Genomic DNA, 17,381 nt, shown 5'->3' with positions numbered 1-17,381 from the left:
GTCTTCCATGTAAAGTATCATGTCATCTGCAAATAGTGATAGTTTTACTTCTTCCTTTCCTATCCTTATTCCTTTTATTTATCTCTCCTGTCTAATTGCTCTGGGTAGTGGTTCCAGAACTATATTGAGCAGGAGCGGTGACAGCACACATCCTTGTCTTGTTTCCAAATTTAAAGTAAAACATTTCAGTTTTTGTCCATTGAGAATGTTGTTGGCCGTTGGATTGTCATAGAAGGCTTTGATCAGGTTAAGGTAGAGGCCATCTATTCCTATTTTCTGTAGTGTTTTTATCATAAATGAAAGATAAACTGGAGGCCTTTATGGGTAAATGGTCACAACTAGAGACCATACTCATAAGTGAAATACATCAGACCTGCATGTGCAAGCACCGCCTTGTCTCACTAGTGTAAAACCTGAAAGAGTTAATTTAAACTAGGAGGTACGATAGACATTGTGAAATGATAGGAAAACACTCAAGGGTAAAGGGCAACTGGGATATGGGAAAAGAGAAGGGAAAGAAGGAGAAATTTTGTATGTATGTATATACAGGATAGTTAACACAGTTGTTCTACTGTCTTCTGTTTCTTTACTGAAAGAAACTGTCAATCAGTCCTTGATTGATCAATATTGCATGTCTCTATCTGTTTTCATGAGAAATCACTTTGAAGATATCAATATGTAATACAGCAAACATTGTTAATTTCCTACCACTTTGTTTGTAACTCTGTATTGTCTGTACTGTTCTTTTGCTATTTTGTAAAAGGTTGTCTGTCTGTCAATGTTTTCCTCCTTTTATTTTTAAAATAAAAAAAGCAAAGCAGGAGACAAGTAAATCATCAGGAAAGGGACTAGAGAAGTCAGAGAAACAAGTGGAGCACACCTAACCCAAGAGAGTTAAAGACATCATATTACAGTGACACAACACACCCATGTTTATAGCAGCACAACACCTAATAGCTAAGTATCTATGCCCTAATAACTTACCCTTAAATCCATCAACAAATGAATGCATAGAGAGAATGTATTTACACACAGTGGAGTACTACTCTACCATAAAGATAACTTGAGTCATTTGCAGGAGAATGGATGGACCAAGAGACCATACTGTTGAGTGAAATAAATCAGACACACAGCATTCAATATCACATTATTTCTCTTATATGAGGAGCAAAAATTAAAAATAACAGGTAGATAACAAGAAGTAAGGCGATACATCTTTCTCCAGTAGTAAGGGGATCAAGAGCTGGATAGAGCTGGGGGCACACCTGTGATCTCAGTACTAGGGAGGTTGAGGCAAAAGGATCGCCACCAGTTCAAGGCCAGCCTAGACTACATAGTGAGTTCAAAACCAGTGAGAACTATATAGCAAGACCCTTTCTTAAAACAATAGCAAACAAATAAACAAAAACAGTTAGACAGAGAGGAAAGGAGGAGAGGGAAAAGGGATGAAAAAAGGAATTAAGGTATGTTATGCACATGCACTAGCTCCACCCAAGGAATGAAACATTATGTGCTGCAAATCTGTACTAATAAAAAAAATTTTTAAATCCAAAATCTGCTACAGTTCAAAATCCTTTCAGATATGCTCAATGGGTAACGATTATGTAAATATTCCAAAATCCATAAAACTGAAATCTGAAACATTTCTGTTCTCAAGCATTTTGAAGAGGAGCATGAACAGATCTTCTAAAGACTGATTTTTACACTGTGGAAAATAGGGAATCACTACAGGATTTTAAGCAGAGAACACAAAATAGTATGAATAATTTCTTTGAGTGATTTACTCTGGCTGTGAAAAGCAGATTGTAGGGCAAAGCTAGGGTGCTGTGACAAACAGAGCCAACTGTAGGGTAGCTTACACAACAAAGAAGTTTATTTCTCTTTTGCTTAACAGCTCTGATGTGAATTATTCAAATCCACGAAGGTCCATTGCTCATGGTGATTCGTGGACACAGCTTCTTTCCAAGTTGCTCATCCATCACTTAGCTTTGTCAAGGTCTGTAAAGTCAAAGCCAGGTTGTCAAAACATGCATGTTTCAGAACACAGAAAAGGAAGGGTATGGCGGAAGCAAGACCAAATGTCACAAGTCCTTGACTCAGATTTATCACATGCTTACATTCTACAAATGAGAACTTAGTCATGTGACCATACCTACTGCGAGGAGGTATGTAGGCTATGGTACATAGTCTATGCAGACAGCTGTGATTTCTGATATATTTCTTTGGCTATAGAAAAAGAATCAAGTGGGTTTTCATGAACAGCCAGCAAGATCTGCCATTGAAATCTAGGGCAAAAAATGCCAGATGTAGCCACCCAAATGAGACATGATGCGGGCACAGGCCAGGGTGGTGGCAGTAGACATGGGGAGGAAAGGTTAGCGTATGAATATTCTACATTCTGAAATATTTTCTGATAGACTAGATATGAGTGTGAAAGGCTTGAAGAGTTTTAACCTAAATCACTTGAGGACAGGAGATGAACAAATAATTAGATGAAAAATATGTCACCTGAGCTAGACATTTCTCTCTATCTTCATGTCTCTAAACACAGCACCATATCTTAGTGTGACCAAGGCTCAACATCCTCCTCTAAAGCCAGGTTTCAAATTTCAGTACTACTGAGTTCTATGTGTATGGACTTAAGTAAATCATTTCTTTAACTAGGTCTTGGATTATTTGTCCATAAAATAGAAAGACTAATAGCACCAACCTCATAACACTACTTTAAATATTAAGTAAGATAAGGTACAGAAATATATAGTGTAGTGCGGGACCAGCAAGAAATACTAGAAAAAATAGCCAAATAAGCCTGTGAGAATTTCAAATGATAATATACACCTTTGTAAAGCATCTAACTCAATCAGTGACACTTGGAGAAAGTATTTACCTCATGTTTGACTTAGGTTGGAACTCTGAATTCACACATTTTATCTGAGGAACACTGTGCAAATTATGTTGGCTTTTTCAGAGCCTCAGTTTCCTTAATTATAAAAGGAAGATTAATGACAGTATTGACTTCACTGAGCTAACATAGAAAATTAAGTATGTTTGAAGAACATGAAGTGCATAATAATCATCTAATAAATGGTGGTGTATGTGGAGATAGTAGTGATTGGAATGATAATAATCATTATAATTACAGTTTCCAGACAAATCCCTTGCTACCTCCCATGAAAACATTTATCCCATTTCTCCTCAAAGCCCTATCTGTTTGCTTAATCTGTTGAATCACCTTCTATCCCACTGCTGATAGTTTAATGCATTACCCATCTCCTGTTAAATAGCTCATGCACACAAACATGCACGCACACATACACACACACACACACACATAAAATTTTAAAGGGAATAAGAAAGAACAATAGCAAAATATCAAAAACATAGAAAAAAACAAAATAAAGCAAAAACACCTGGAATTAGGGAAAGGAGAAAAAGAAAGAAGGAAGGGAAAACATACATATACTTTGAAAAGGTGCTTGAAATACCACAAAGAATAAAAGTAAAAGGAATGCACCTCAAAGAAAGAGATTTGGAGACTAACTTATTTTGTTACTGCATCTTCTGTAGGCAGATCTTCATCATATCTACATAGAACCAGACCTGACTGGTTGTGACTGGCTCCAAATGTAAAAGAAAACGAGGGACAGGTTTTGCCAAATATTCCAGAAATTGACTATTCATCCAAGTGATTTGAACATATTATTTTGAAATAATAAAGGAACAGAAGCAAACAAGCCTTTGTGATTCCCACCTTCCTCGTTCCCTGCCTCCCTGAATTATAGCCTGCACCCCAAACAGAAACACAAATAAAGGAAGTATCTCTAGATGCCAGGTAAGCTGTGTAAAGAGATCATAATGTTGTCACCACAGGGCCAAGAGTAAGTGCTGTGCTAAATGCAGAGCAAAACCAGTCCAAATCTTTTTTCTTGAGCACATTGGATTTGGCGTGGCTATTTCTGAACAGCCTGCTGACCCATAGTAGTGATAAAATATTTTAGATGTAAGTTGATCTTTTCCAAAGAAGAAAGGTCCTGACTAGTGTACCTGCTTGTAGTGGACTTTTAAAGTTCAGTCAGACACTGATAAAGCCTTTTTTGTAAACGACAAAAAGGCTGTATGATACATTCATCCAAATGAAATTGACAATGCAAAATGCCACCTTATTCCCCAATTTATAATTTTTTACTAGAGTGTTTGTCCTTGATAGTAACTTCCAAAGAATCTAAGTCTGAATCATCTTGGCTATGAAACAGTACAAACCTTCCAATCAAGAAATTATTTTAGCCTAGAAAATGGAACTGTATATGGATCTGATCTGCTTTAAAAGTCAAAGGTAGTAGGCCAGGTGTTAAGCCAATTGAGAAATTAAATACAAACTAGGATCCCCTTCACCACAAGATGGCTGCCCATGTTTCTAATTCCTGACCAGCTTTCCCCATAGTAAATACCAAAATTAATTCCTATAGAGTATGACACATAAAGCATTGGTTAAAAAGTATTACCACCAAAAAAGACAAAAGAAAATATTCATATGTGATTTAAACAGGAAGGAGGCCTGCGTGACTACTTTGGTAGAGCCAGAATATCTGGGAATAAGAACTAGGTCTGACAGAGGCCCCATGTTTCTGGAGTTAAGAGTGAGATAAGAGGTAGAGTAAGTGCTAAAAGAGCAACTTTCTAGGAGTCATCCCTCTGGTCTTTCCCTATATCTAAGTACCCCATGAGTCCTTATTTCATACTAGCTGCTGAAGAGACCTGAATGATAACTAGGTAATATCATCTTGGTATAATATTCATCAGCTTGCCCAATAACTAGAAAAGCAGAGAAATTTAGAGATGGATAAGGAGATAGCAATTTAAGAAAATATAGAAATAGGAGAAAACCCTTACCCCTCACTCCTGATTTTGCTTCCTATGACTAATTTCCTGTTATGGCTTAGACCTAAAAAGTCACCCAAATGTTTTATCTGTTCAGCGGTGGAGCTTTCAGAAGATGATTGGATCATAGGGGCATTATGTACCCATCATTGGATTCATCCATTGATGAGTGTAGACTATGGTGTTACTAGGTGGGGCCCAGTTGGAGGAAGTGGGTCACCACGGGTATGATCTGAAAGAGTACATTCTTCTCCCCAGCTCCTTCCTTCTCTCTCTGCTTCTTGGTTGCCCTGGGTTGAGCAACTTTCCACCGTCATCCTCTTTTCCTATGTCGTTTTTACTTTGGAGCAAGCCAACCATGGAGCAAAACCCCTGAGACCGTCAGCCAAAATAGATAAACTGGGGAATCAAGCACTTTGTCTCAGTGACAGGAAAGTGACATATACACCTCCTTGCTCACTTCTTCCCAGAGAGGTGAGATTTATCTGAGTGGTGAGTCTGGTTAGAAAATATGTCCTATTTGTATTATCTGCTTTATCTCTTCTTGTTCACAGAAGTGAGGCTTTCAATAAAGAGTGTGTGTCCTGCTCTGCTCCTCTGTGCAGAGAATTTCACAGGAACATAAATAACCATGGAGAGAGAAAGCACAATGTAATGGTCTTGTGCTGCCTCTGCTTAGCAAGTAAATCTAACAGGCTTACTTATCCACAGATGTAAATTACATTCGTTTCAGTTTAATTGAGAATAAAAGGGCTATTTTTATTTCCCATCTGCCTTGTTCTTTTTTGGTATATATCTGTTTGTTTAGATTTTAAGGTGTTATTCTTTGGACCTTCTCCAGTTCAAACATCTGATGTGTTGAACCAAGAATATGAAGAAAGAGACAAGAACCAGAATTAGCAGACTAAAATAACAAAGAGAGCCTCTGGGTAGGGCCAGGACGCATGGCTGTAGAACTTGGACTTCAGTGGTTACATTAGATATTGTGAATCTGGTGGCCTATAGAGATTATCATTAGGCCAAGAGTCTACTTTATATCATTAAGCAAGTGACTTTTCGATGTATAAGGCCAAAAGTAATTCCTTGGTGAGAAATGTCTCCAAATTAAATATAAATTCACAGATCATGAACTCCAGATATTTGGGTAGAGTGGCATATTTGGCAGGGCTTAAACCAAGATTTCTTACCTCTGTCATTTTTCCTTCCCATAATATTGGGCTTCTGTCAAATTTGTAGCAATTCTGAGTACAAGATATACATTCTTACCTGCTGTAACTTCCCTAGGGCCTACAGATTGACCTGTGTATTAGTTTTATGTTTCTGCATAATGAATGATCCCCAAACTTAGTGGCTCAAAATGGAAATGCTTATTATCTCATAATCACTGTGGAGCAGGAATCTCATACAGCTCATCAGGATCCCTGTCTCACAAAATTTCACAGGCTCTAATCAAGGTCTCAGCCAGGACTTCAGTCATCTCTGGGTTCAGCTGGGGGAGTTTCTGCTTCCAAGATCACTCAAGCTCCTTCCAATCTCACTGGTGGCAGAATTTGGTTCCTTAAAGACTGTTAAACTGAGGTATTTATTCTTTATTGGCAATTTCCTTGCTGTATAGGTCTCTCAATAGAGCAGGTTACAACACAGCACAAAACAGCTGGCTTGTTTAGCACACCCAAGCAAGAAGAACCAGAGAAGTAAAGAAAGCTATACAGATAGAAGTCATAGTCTTTTTTTTTGGTACCATGAATCGAACTCAGGACCTTGCGCTTACCAGGCAGGAACTTGTGCTGCTGAGCTATATCCCCGGCCCTTTGAGCTATATCACTGGCTGAAAGTCATAGTCTTTTATAAACCAATGTGGAAATGACATATTCTATATTCTATTTATTAAAAGCCATATTCTACTTATTAAAAGCAATATATTTGGGGATTATTAGACAAGAGAAAGGGAATAGTGAGGTATAACAGAGAAAAATATAGGGGTGGATATAATCAAAATGTGCTATATGCATTATGAAAATGCCATAGTGAAATAATATTTCGCAAAAAGCAATATATATATACATATATATATATATATATATATATATACACATATATGGAGAGAGACAGAGAGACAGAGAGAAAGAGAAATAAATCAGAATATTCAAAAACGTGAGATATTAGGTCTAGTCCACATATAGGATAAGTATGTTAGTCATCTTTACATCACTGTGGTAAAAACAATTTTATAGGAGGAAAATTTGTTTTAGTTAACTATTTCAGAGGTTTCAACCCACAGTCACTTGGCTCCATTATTTCTGGGCCCATAGTGAGGCAAAACATCATACCAAAGCTGCTCCCCTTGTAGTGGCCAGGAAGCGGAATCAGTGAACCAGAGTCAAGGGACAATATATACACTTTAAGGGCACACTCACAGTGAGCTGTCTTCCGAATAGTTCTTCTCTTCTAAGTTTCCACTCCCACTCTCTATTGCTATAGGCTGGGGACAAAGCCCTCAACACATGCATGTTTGGAAGAGTTTAAATATCCAAATCATCACAGGAAAGGATTCCACAAATTGTAAATTCTAGGAGACAGAGATTAATATGAGCCACGAGATGACTACCACACTTGTTTGATTTTTAACTGTGAATGCATGGAGCCAGTGATATGTTTATCTTGTAGGGCCTGTTAATTCCTTGAATTATATGAAAGACCAAAGACTTAATATTGAACTAATACAAATTCTGAAGACCTGAAGGAACCACATCTACTCCAGGAAGACAAAATGGGCTAAAATATCCCAAGAAACCAATTTCACCCAGGTCTTGAGAACTTTTATCATTAACATAGAAGAGAATAAGAAGTTATGGAGGGTATACTTTTGTCTTTAATTTCTTCGAACTTTAATTCCCAAAGGAAAGAAATATTCCTTTAAATTTTAATTTCTTTGCTCCCTAGGAAACTCAGACTTTCATTTCTCTGTACTTTAACTAAAATGTACATGAGAATTTAACATTTGGATTGTAATATTCCCCCTGGAAATGTGATAAGGAAGGATTATATTCAAATAAGTGGCATCACATTGCTGCATTTTGTTTGTAGAGTCTTAATGTTGTCCTGTGATCTGTTTGTGTACCTCCTGATAGTCTACCATACCAATGAAGCCAGACATCATTTGAGAATGGAAATAGAATATAGGATGAATTTTTATCCTTGAGTAAGTCATGGTCCTGATATGAATGTAATTAATCTAGTTTTCAGGCACATTTCAGAACCTTTTGGATGTCCCACCAATCACACTGCACATCAGCAGTGCAGTGATTGTGCTGGATGTAGGAGGAGCCTCATAAACGTGGGAGCAGTACTGTCCTCATAAACCACTGACCTCCCAACTCTGGGGAAATAGTTCAATGGTTAAAGTCAGCAAGTTAAGAAAAAAATAACTTAGAAATATCAGAAGAGGCTCTTTTTCCCTACTTTGCATTTCTTTCCATGTGAAAGGTGTGATTTTCCAATGGAGAGACGGTTAGGGAATTTATCCCATTGACTATGACCTGGGACAGGATAATGGGGTACACATAACTCTGTCCATACCTTTTCTTCTTGGGATATGGCTCATTACAAAAAAACTGTGTCCTGCTCTGATTTCTGTCAAGCAATAAGAGGCATTGCCCTAAAAGTGGTTCCCACGATGGTGCTAACTGACTACCCTGTGATGAAAGACGTGAGTCTCTAACTCGGGACCACTAGAAACTCCACTCACTCATGGATATAAGCTGTGGCTTTTACCCTAGCATTTACCTATATAAAGGTGATATTTTATACTACATCTTCAGATTCCTTTGAGTTCCTCATTTGCTTAGAACTCAGACAGGTAAAAGTGTAATAGTCCCCTCCCAGTATTGCTCAGAAGCAGAGTGTTTGTGAGAAAACTACTCTGAACAACAGAGGGCAGGAAATGATAACAGTAAAGGGGTAAAAGACACTGCATAGGCTAAAAGCAATACAAAAATCTGAGGATTTTTCACCTAAAATAGGGAGGGAGGCCTCTAAAGTGAAATTGAGTCTTAATCACTTGACTGAGGCCCAGTTTTTAGCCACCCAAATAATAGATCTATTCTTAGAACTTTACTTTCCAACTAAAAAGAAAATATTTAAACCCTACAAATGATCGCTTCTCAAAATTCTCCTGATTCAACAATATCTGAAGGTTGAAGCAGAATTGAGAACCTGTGATAAATAGCAATATAATCAGTGGCTTATTTGCTCTCACAAATTCCCACTGCCTGTGGGAATTTTCCTGATACTGGGGGTACATGAATTTGCAAATAATATCTTTCTCTGGGAGTAGAAGAGTTTCTGTCATTTTCTTCAATTTTGTTGACATTTCCCCAATAATTTATGAGTTTCCCTTGATATGTGGAAGGATCAATAGCCAAGTGTGTCTTTGTGAGCTAAGTGACAAAAAAACTAACATTCTCCAGTGAAAAGTGCCGCATGTCTCTTGTCATGGTCAATATTTGAAGCTAGCGAAACACAGAGGTGAGTCTTCCTGTGCATATTAATGTTTCCCCAGATACTCTGAAGTGTGATTCCCTAAAGAAACAGAAGTTTTTCCAAAGGCCTAAGAAATAGTCTTAAGGATTTCAAAGAGTTCCTCTTAGAAGAAGTATTTTTATATTGCCTTGAAAGTAAACAGTAAAAAAGATGTGCTCCATTTCCTCCTCTCCTGTACCAACAGCATCTCTGTTGTTCCGTTGTATATTTTGGGATGTCCTCTAACACTTCATCTGAAAAAGGGTTCCATAATTTTAGAAAGTTTGCAAATTAAAAAATAGACCAATGTTGCGATTTAGATCTAAAATGTCCCGCAAACATCTTCTGTTCAGAGGTGGAGCCAGATTGGTGGGGGTGGGCCACTGATGGCGTGCCCTGGAAGGATACATTTGTTTTCCTTGGCTCTTGTCTTCTCTCTCTGCATCCTGGATGCCTTGAGTGCAGCAGCTCTCCTCTGCCATGCCCTTGCACCACGCCACTGACACTTTGGGGCCAGATGACAATGAGTTGCATCCCTAAAAACCAAGAGCCAAATTAAATCTGTCCTCTTTTAAATTGTTATTGTCAGATATTTTGTTCCGAGGATAGGAAAGGTGACTAATACAGAAAATTGGTACCAAGAGTTCCATCAATGTTTTGACTATGTGGATCAGAAGTCTCTGGAACCCAGTCTTTGGGAGGGTCTAGCAAAGGGTTGGGGATTCCGGCTAGAGAAGCTCTGGAATGCTATAAGCTGACCTTGAAGAGTGATTCTGACTGGGACACAGAAAATCAGAATGCTGATAGGAAAGCAGAAAGTAAAGGCCAGACTTATCAGGCTTTGGGTAGAAATGAGGACTGTATTAGAAATGGGACTACTGGCCACGTGTATTTCATTCTGGCAAGTAATTTGTCTAAATATTATCTATGTCATAAGACTGGCAATACATTCAGAATATGGTATTGGTACTGCTGGCTGTTTTTATCCTGATCTACAATGAGAATTAAAAGCAAAAATCAGAGCTAAGAGAGAAAAAAATAATGGAGTAGCACTCAACAATAAAATACATCCTTTCTGGATCCTGGAATCGAGACATCTGGAAAACAATAATTTGATGAAGAGGGTAAAAAAAGTGTATCACCAGGAACTTGGAGAGAGGTGACAGGAAAACTAGAAACTACACAGAAGCTGGGGAAACAGAACACAAGGCAGAGAAAGGAACAAAGCTGTCTAGAAACCTCTCCAAGGCTCCTGGGAAGGGAGACTTGCCTTTGCAGACACAAGATAAGCCCAGAGAGGGTCAGCAGCTCCAGGTAGGAATAATGCACCAGACCAGCTAGGCCAAAGAAAGATCCACAGCTATTGTAAACTACAGAAATGGGGCTGGGGATTTAGCTCAGCGGCAAAAGCATCTGCCTGGCAAGCTCAAGGTTGTGAGTTCGGTTCCCGGTACCGGAGAAAAACCAAAAAAAACAAAAAAACAAAGTAAACTACAGAAAAACCTTGGGCCAGTGTACACTCCAACCAACAGTGAAGGGTTCCTTGCTCCCTACAGCCCCACTAGTATTTGTTATTGGTTGATTATTTGATAATAGACATTCTTTCTGGAGTGAGATGGAATCACAGCATTGTTTTAATTTGCATCTCTCAAACGATCAGTGATGTTGAACATTTTTTCATGTATTTATTTGCTGTTTGTACTTCTGAGAAGTGTCTATTCATTTCAGATGCCCATTTTTAGATTGGCTCTTTAAATTTGGGGGGTCTGATTCTTTTCCAATTCTTTATATGTTCTAGATACTAGTCCTTTCTCTAAAGAACGTCTAAGACTTTTTTCCTACTCTGTGGGTTGTCTTTTCACTCTGTTGGTAATTTGTTTACTGTGCAAAAGCTTTTTAATAAGATGAAATCCCAATTGCTGATTCTTTGTAGTATTTCCCATGATGCCAAAATATTGTTCATGAAGTCTTTGCCTACAGCTATGTTTTCAAGAGTTCTACCTATTCTCTCTTCCAGCAGATTTAATGTTTCCATTTTAATATTTAGATCATTGATCCATTTTGATTGTAGTTTAGTTCATGGTGATACTCATGGGTTTAGTTTTAGTTTTTGGAACACGGAAAGCCAGTTTTTCCAGCACCATTTATTAAAAAGGCTATCTTTATCCAGTAAGCATTTTTAACCCCTTTGTCAAAGAAAGGATAGCTGAGAGTGTTTATAGTTGTGTCTGCATTTTAAGTCAGGGAGCCGGATGCCCCTTGCTTTGCCTTTGTTGCTCAGAACTGCTTTTGCTATTCTAAGTCTCTTCTGGTACCCAGTGGTGGGTGAGTAGACTCATGCAACCACTGTGGAGATTCCTCAAAAAGCTACGACTAGAGGTGCAATTTGGCCCAGCTATTCCCCTTCTTCGTATCTTGCCAAAAGAATTAAAAGCATCATATCACAGTGATATATGCACAACCATGTTTATAACAGTAGGGTTTATAATAGCTAAATCTTGGAAGCAACTCAAATGCCCGTCAACTGACAAATGGATGAAACAATGTGTTTTTCTTATACAGTAGAGTACTACTCAGCCATAAAGGATAAACTTGAGACATTTATAGCTAAATTAATGGATCTTGAGACCATACTAGTAAGTGAAATAAATCAGATAGATAAGTGTAAATATTACTTTGCCTCTCTGGTATGAGAAACTGAAAGTGTAAATAAGAACCAAAATTTATTCAACATATAGAAAGTGAAATAGGAAGCAGTTATTCAAAGTGAAAGGGAGAATTGGGGAGGAGGATAGAAGGGAAAAGGAGAAAATAAGGGAAAAGGATAAAATGGAAACAAAGTTTTGTAAGTAAGGAGGGGAAGAGGGGTTGAAGGGGGAGCAATGGGAAAAAAATGAGGAATGAGATATATCATGTACAGGTACAAATTCCCTACAATGAACATGATCATAATGCACCTAAATTGTACCAGTAAGCTTAATCATATTACAAAACTTTTTTAAAAAAATAGCTTTAGGTTTTACTAAGAAAGTGATTCCTTCCACCCAGTAGGCTAGATTTGGAAAAGAAATCCTGGACAGCACGCACAATATTTAAGAGGATTTAGTTTCACTAGTGTAAAACCTGAAAGAGTTAATTTAAACTAGGAGGTATGATAGACATTGTGAAATGATAGGAAAGCACTCAAAGGTAAAGGGCAACTGGGATGTGGGAAAAGAAAAGGGAAAGTAGGAGAAATTTTATATGTATGTATATACAGGATTGTTAACATAGTTGTTCTACTGTCTTCTATTTCTTTGCTGAAAGAAACTGTCAATGAGTCCTTGATTGATCAATATTGCATGTCTATATCTGTTTTCATGAGAAACCACTTTGAAGATATCAGTATGTAATACAACAAGCATTGTTAATTTCCTACCATTTTGTTTGTAACTCTGTATTGTCTGTACTGTTCTTTTGCTATTTTGTAAAAGGTTGTCTGTCTGTTAATGTTTTCCTCCTTTTATTTTTAAAAGAAAAAAAAAGAGGATTTAATCTAGAGCCACTTTGGAAAGGGGTTAATTGTTTAAGACTGGACCACAGAATAACTACAGAACAACTTCATTTCAGGATTGCTGCTGTTATCCTACCACAGTGACTGGATGGGAAACAGCCAGTCCTCTGGAGCAGGATGGGGCACCTCACAATCCACAAGCCATAAACCTAGATGAACAAAACTGTGACTTAGGATGAAAAGAGAGACACATGATGTGGGAGTCATTGTAGTGCACACAGGCTTAGTGTTGATACCACTGAGCAAGTATACCCAGTGAAAAGGTGGGAAAGTATTCAACATCCACAAACAAAGGTGTGAGTATAGAAATAAAATATATCTTAACAGTGACCCACTATCTTTCCCCTATATCTTCTGGATTCCAGGACTGCAGACTCAGGAAAGAAACAACTGATTGAAAAACACAAAGAAAAACATTTGGGATTTATTTCTTTTTATTTATCAATCATTTTTCTTTTTTGGAGGGTTGGGTTTCTTCCCTTTTTTCTTTTCTTTTTTCTCTTGTTTTTGTTTCCTTTATTTTGCTTTGCTTTTTTTCTTGTTTGTTACTTTGGTCACTTTATTTAACTCTATTCATTCTTTCTTACTCCATAACAGTATCTTTTACTTACTTTTCTCTCATTCTTGTCATCTGCCATTGCTTCATTTTTCAAATTTTACTTCTTGCATTCTCATAATACCAGTCCCTTTATCTTTACTAGTACAATCATTAGGCATTTTTATTAACCTTGGGATAGTAACTCTATGCTATTAATGCCAAATTATTTTCTTTTGTTAGAGGAGTTATAATTGGTAGATTTAATAGATATTTACTAAATATTAATATTTGGTTTATCTTAGTATTTATAGATCTCTCTCCTGTGGTTAAGGGTGGTCCATTATTGCTTCTTATGTTATGCCAATATCCAGTTTGTTTTTGGTGCTATTATTGTTGCTGATTTTGTTGCTATTGCCAGGGTGTCATAGTTATAGCACTACAAATTGGTGTTATGGCTTGTATAAATGCTTCCTCTGAAGCTTGATGCACACATAGATGGGGCTTTTTAGGGGCGAATGTATCTAGAATGTGTGAAGTAGATTAAAGTTGTATGAACATGGATTAAGGGTATGGTAAATAAATTAATCCACTAGTTGGTTTAGCATAGCTCTGGGTTTGGTAATGGGAAGGCACATCCTTTGTGTGGGAGCAACCACCCAAAAGGCTTGTAGTCTGGATGGTATAAAAGGAAAAGTGTGGCCTGCTGCTGCAATACTTTGCTGCTTTGCTCTATTTCTGCTTGTCAAGCTGTGGACTGGTTCTCCTCTAATGCTAATCTGCCATGGTGCCCTGCCTTAGAGCCAGCTGACTCTGGATTAGAACCTTTACAAACTGTGATCTAAAATCAACCTCTTTTCCTTCAACTTGTGGTTGTTGAGTATTTTGTCACAGCAATAAGAAAGTTACTAAGATGTTTAATTTCCTCTGCATGCTAATATCTGCATTGTGTTATTAACAATATTGCAATTTATACATGGAGAACTGAATGCTGGGCTAATTAAACTAAATATTCCCCTCCCAAATAAATGCAAGTGGTTGGTTCCTGGGACAGACAAAGGTCTGTAGTTAGCCACACCCACAGTGCGTCACTGAAAATCAGACTCTAACTAAAGAGATCTCCATACTAGAAGCAAAGCTGGCAAACCTGAAAATATCAGCACACACACACAACCAGAAATATGAAAGTGAAAACCAACAAAATACCACAAAAACTTTCAGCTCCCCTTAGCTTATCCATGGGGACAAGGTACCAAACAGAAACCAAAGAGATTAAAATTGTATCGCAAGTATGGGCAGCAGAAATGATCAGTGTGATGACAGAATGCAGGGCATAGTATCTTCTTAGGGACTTTTGCATCTGTGTTCATTAGAGAGATTCTCTTTTTTGGTTGGGTCCTTGTCAGGTTTGGGAATCAAGATAATGTTAGTGTCCAAGGATGATTTTGAAAGTACTCCTTCCCTCTCAATTTCATTAGAGTATGAGGAGGATTAGTGTTAGATCTTCTCTCAAGTCCTTGCAGAATTTTTCTGTGAATTCTTCAGGTCCTTGGCTGTTTACAGTTAGTAATTTTTCTTTTACTGCTTCAATTGTAATGCCTGTTATTTGATTGAAATAAATGAAACAATGTTCAGCATCACTGCTCATTAGGAGAATGCAAATTAAAACTACGTTGAGATAGCATCTTACCTAGAAAGAATGGCTAACATCAAAAACTGTAAAAACAGCAAATGCCGATGAGTACGTTGGAGGAAAAGCAACTCTTTTACATTCTTTGTGGGAATGTAAACTTGTATAATTACTGTGGAAATCATGTGGTTTCCTTCAAAATCTGAAAATAGGAATTGCATTTTACCCAGCTATCCCCTTTGTAAGTATCTTCCCAAAAGAGTTGAAATCATCATATTACAAGAATATATGCATACCCATGTTTATAGCAGCACAATTTCTAATAGCTAGGAAATAGTGTATATGTCCATCTACAGATGAACTGATAAGGAAAATGTGGTATTCATATACAATGGAGTAATACCTTTCCATAAAGAAAGATAAATTGAGGCATGCATAGATAAATGGATGCAATTTGAGAACATATTGGTATGTGAAATAAGTCAAACATACAAGATTAAATGTTGCACGGCATAATTTCTCTTACATATATGGAACAAAATAAGAATTAGGGAGAAGTTCAAATAATTCTCCAAACTACCTATTCCACTATTTCAAAAATATTTCAAAATATATGGCAAGTTGTTTCATTTATACTGCTAGTTTCTCTTAGTGCATTTTTTAAAAGTTTTAAGCTATTGTTTATTTCTTCTTTGTAAGAGACTCTTGTCTATGTCTTCTACTCTGATGTAACTATTTTTAAGATTATGATATAGAGTATATTAACTATTATTAGCTTCTTATGTTTTAGTTTTAAAATTTTCTTCATAAAATAAAAAGTCACAAAAAATAAAAATAAAATACAGAGCTGAATTATTTGAAAGAATTATAGCTTCACCTGAAACTAAGGACCTATAAAATATGCCCTGGGAGAGCATGCTTGCTGAAAAAATAGTATTGGAAATTATAGTGGAGTACTACTCTGCCATAAATAAGGATAAACTTGGGGTATTTTTAGACAAATGGATGCACCTTGAGACCACAAGCTTAAGTGAAATAAATCACACACAAGTTTAAATATTGCATTGTATCTTCCATGTCAGAAACCCAAAGTATAAATGAGGAGCAAATTAAGAGAGATATTAGGAAGTAGGATGAACATTTTCAAGTGGGAAGGGGAACAAGAGATAGGGAAGAGGGGCTGGGAAGAGGAGAAAGGAATTTAAAGAAGAAGATTAAAGGAAAATGGAAATAGAGCTTTTGAAAATGGGAAGGAGAAGGGTTGGAGGAAGGAGAAAAGAAGGGGAACAGAAAGAATTAAGGTGTCTTATGCACATGGACAAATCCCCCATGAGTAACGTGATCATTATGTTCAGCAAGTATATACTAATATATATATATATATTTGTTCCAATGGTAAATTTTATCACAGCTTTTAAATGCTTGAAAATTGATGTTCTATGAGCTGTTTATTCATAATGAAAAGAAATGTTTTTCAACATATGAAGATGGCTACCCTTTATTAAACCCTTCTAATATGCACTTTAGTATCAGGATTGTATGGGTTTTCCATTTTTTAAATGTAAATTTTTTTTTGGTATGAACCCCACATAAACACAATGGGACCTTAGCACAGATTCAAGGGTCATGTTTACCCTAGAGGAGAGCTGAGGAACTATGATACTGTATAAGTATGTGTGAGTATAAAGAATGGCTAGGGTTTTGACAGTTTACCAAGAACTAGTCCTAACCACTGGGTCAAAATCGATAACCTGTATTGCCAGAGGATTCCAAAATGGTTTACTACAAGTACATTTACTACAAGTACATTCATTTACTACAAGTACATTTACTACAAGTACATTTACTACAAGTACATTAATAAATAGGGCTTTGAAACCAAGGTAAGGGGAAAAAAATGTAAAAACTAGGAAGTAGATTCAGTTGGATATAGTTAAACCCTGATGCTAAAGTTGGGCCCTGTACTGAAAGCATACAAAGGTTGGAGAACTCAAAGAAGGTAGTCAACAAAGGGAGCAAAGAAAGGCTGCACTACAGGCCTAAACAGAGTGTGATAATAGTTTAGGCAGGAGAAACAGTAGTTGTGAACATTATTATCAAGACATGGTTATCACTATTTTTTTTTTAATTTTTTTTTATTTTAAGGATAAAAGGGGGGAAGCATTAACAGACATACAGCATTTTACAACATATCACAAGCACAATACAGACAATACAGAGTTCCAAACAAAGTGGTAGGGAATTAACAATGGTGGTTGTATTAC

At 37.0% G+C, this 17,381-nt stretch overlaps 1 long non-coding RNA gene across 1 annotated transcript in view; it reads right to left on the bottom strand.

Annotated features, from left to right (window-relative positions):
• Positions 1–1,872: 1,872 nt before the first annotated feature.
• LOC102016374 overlaps positions 1,873–17,381 on the bottom strand; it is a 37,022-nt gene continuing 21,513 nt past the window's right edge. The window contains exon 3 of the long non-coding RNA XR_263582.1: positions 1,873–1,998. This is a non-coding gene — a long non-coding RNA (uncharacterized LOC102016374). The remainder of the gene's footprint in view (positions 1,999–17,381) is intronic.

Source organism: Chinchilla lanigera, unplaced genomic scaffold, assembly GCF_000276665.1.
Source record: "Chinchilla lanigera isolate Chin_1 unplaced genomic scaffold, ChiLan1.0 scaffold00072, whole genome shotgun sequence".
In the NCBI taxonomy this organism is placed as follows: domain Eukaryota; kingdom Metazoa; phylum Chordata; class Mammalia; order Rodentia; family Chinchillidae; genus Chinchilla; species Chinchilla lanigera.
Note: the sequence above shows the minus strand (reverse complement) of the source record. Positions and strands in the feature narration are given on the sequence as shown.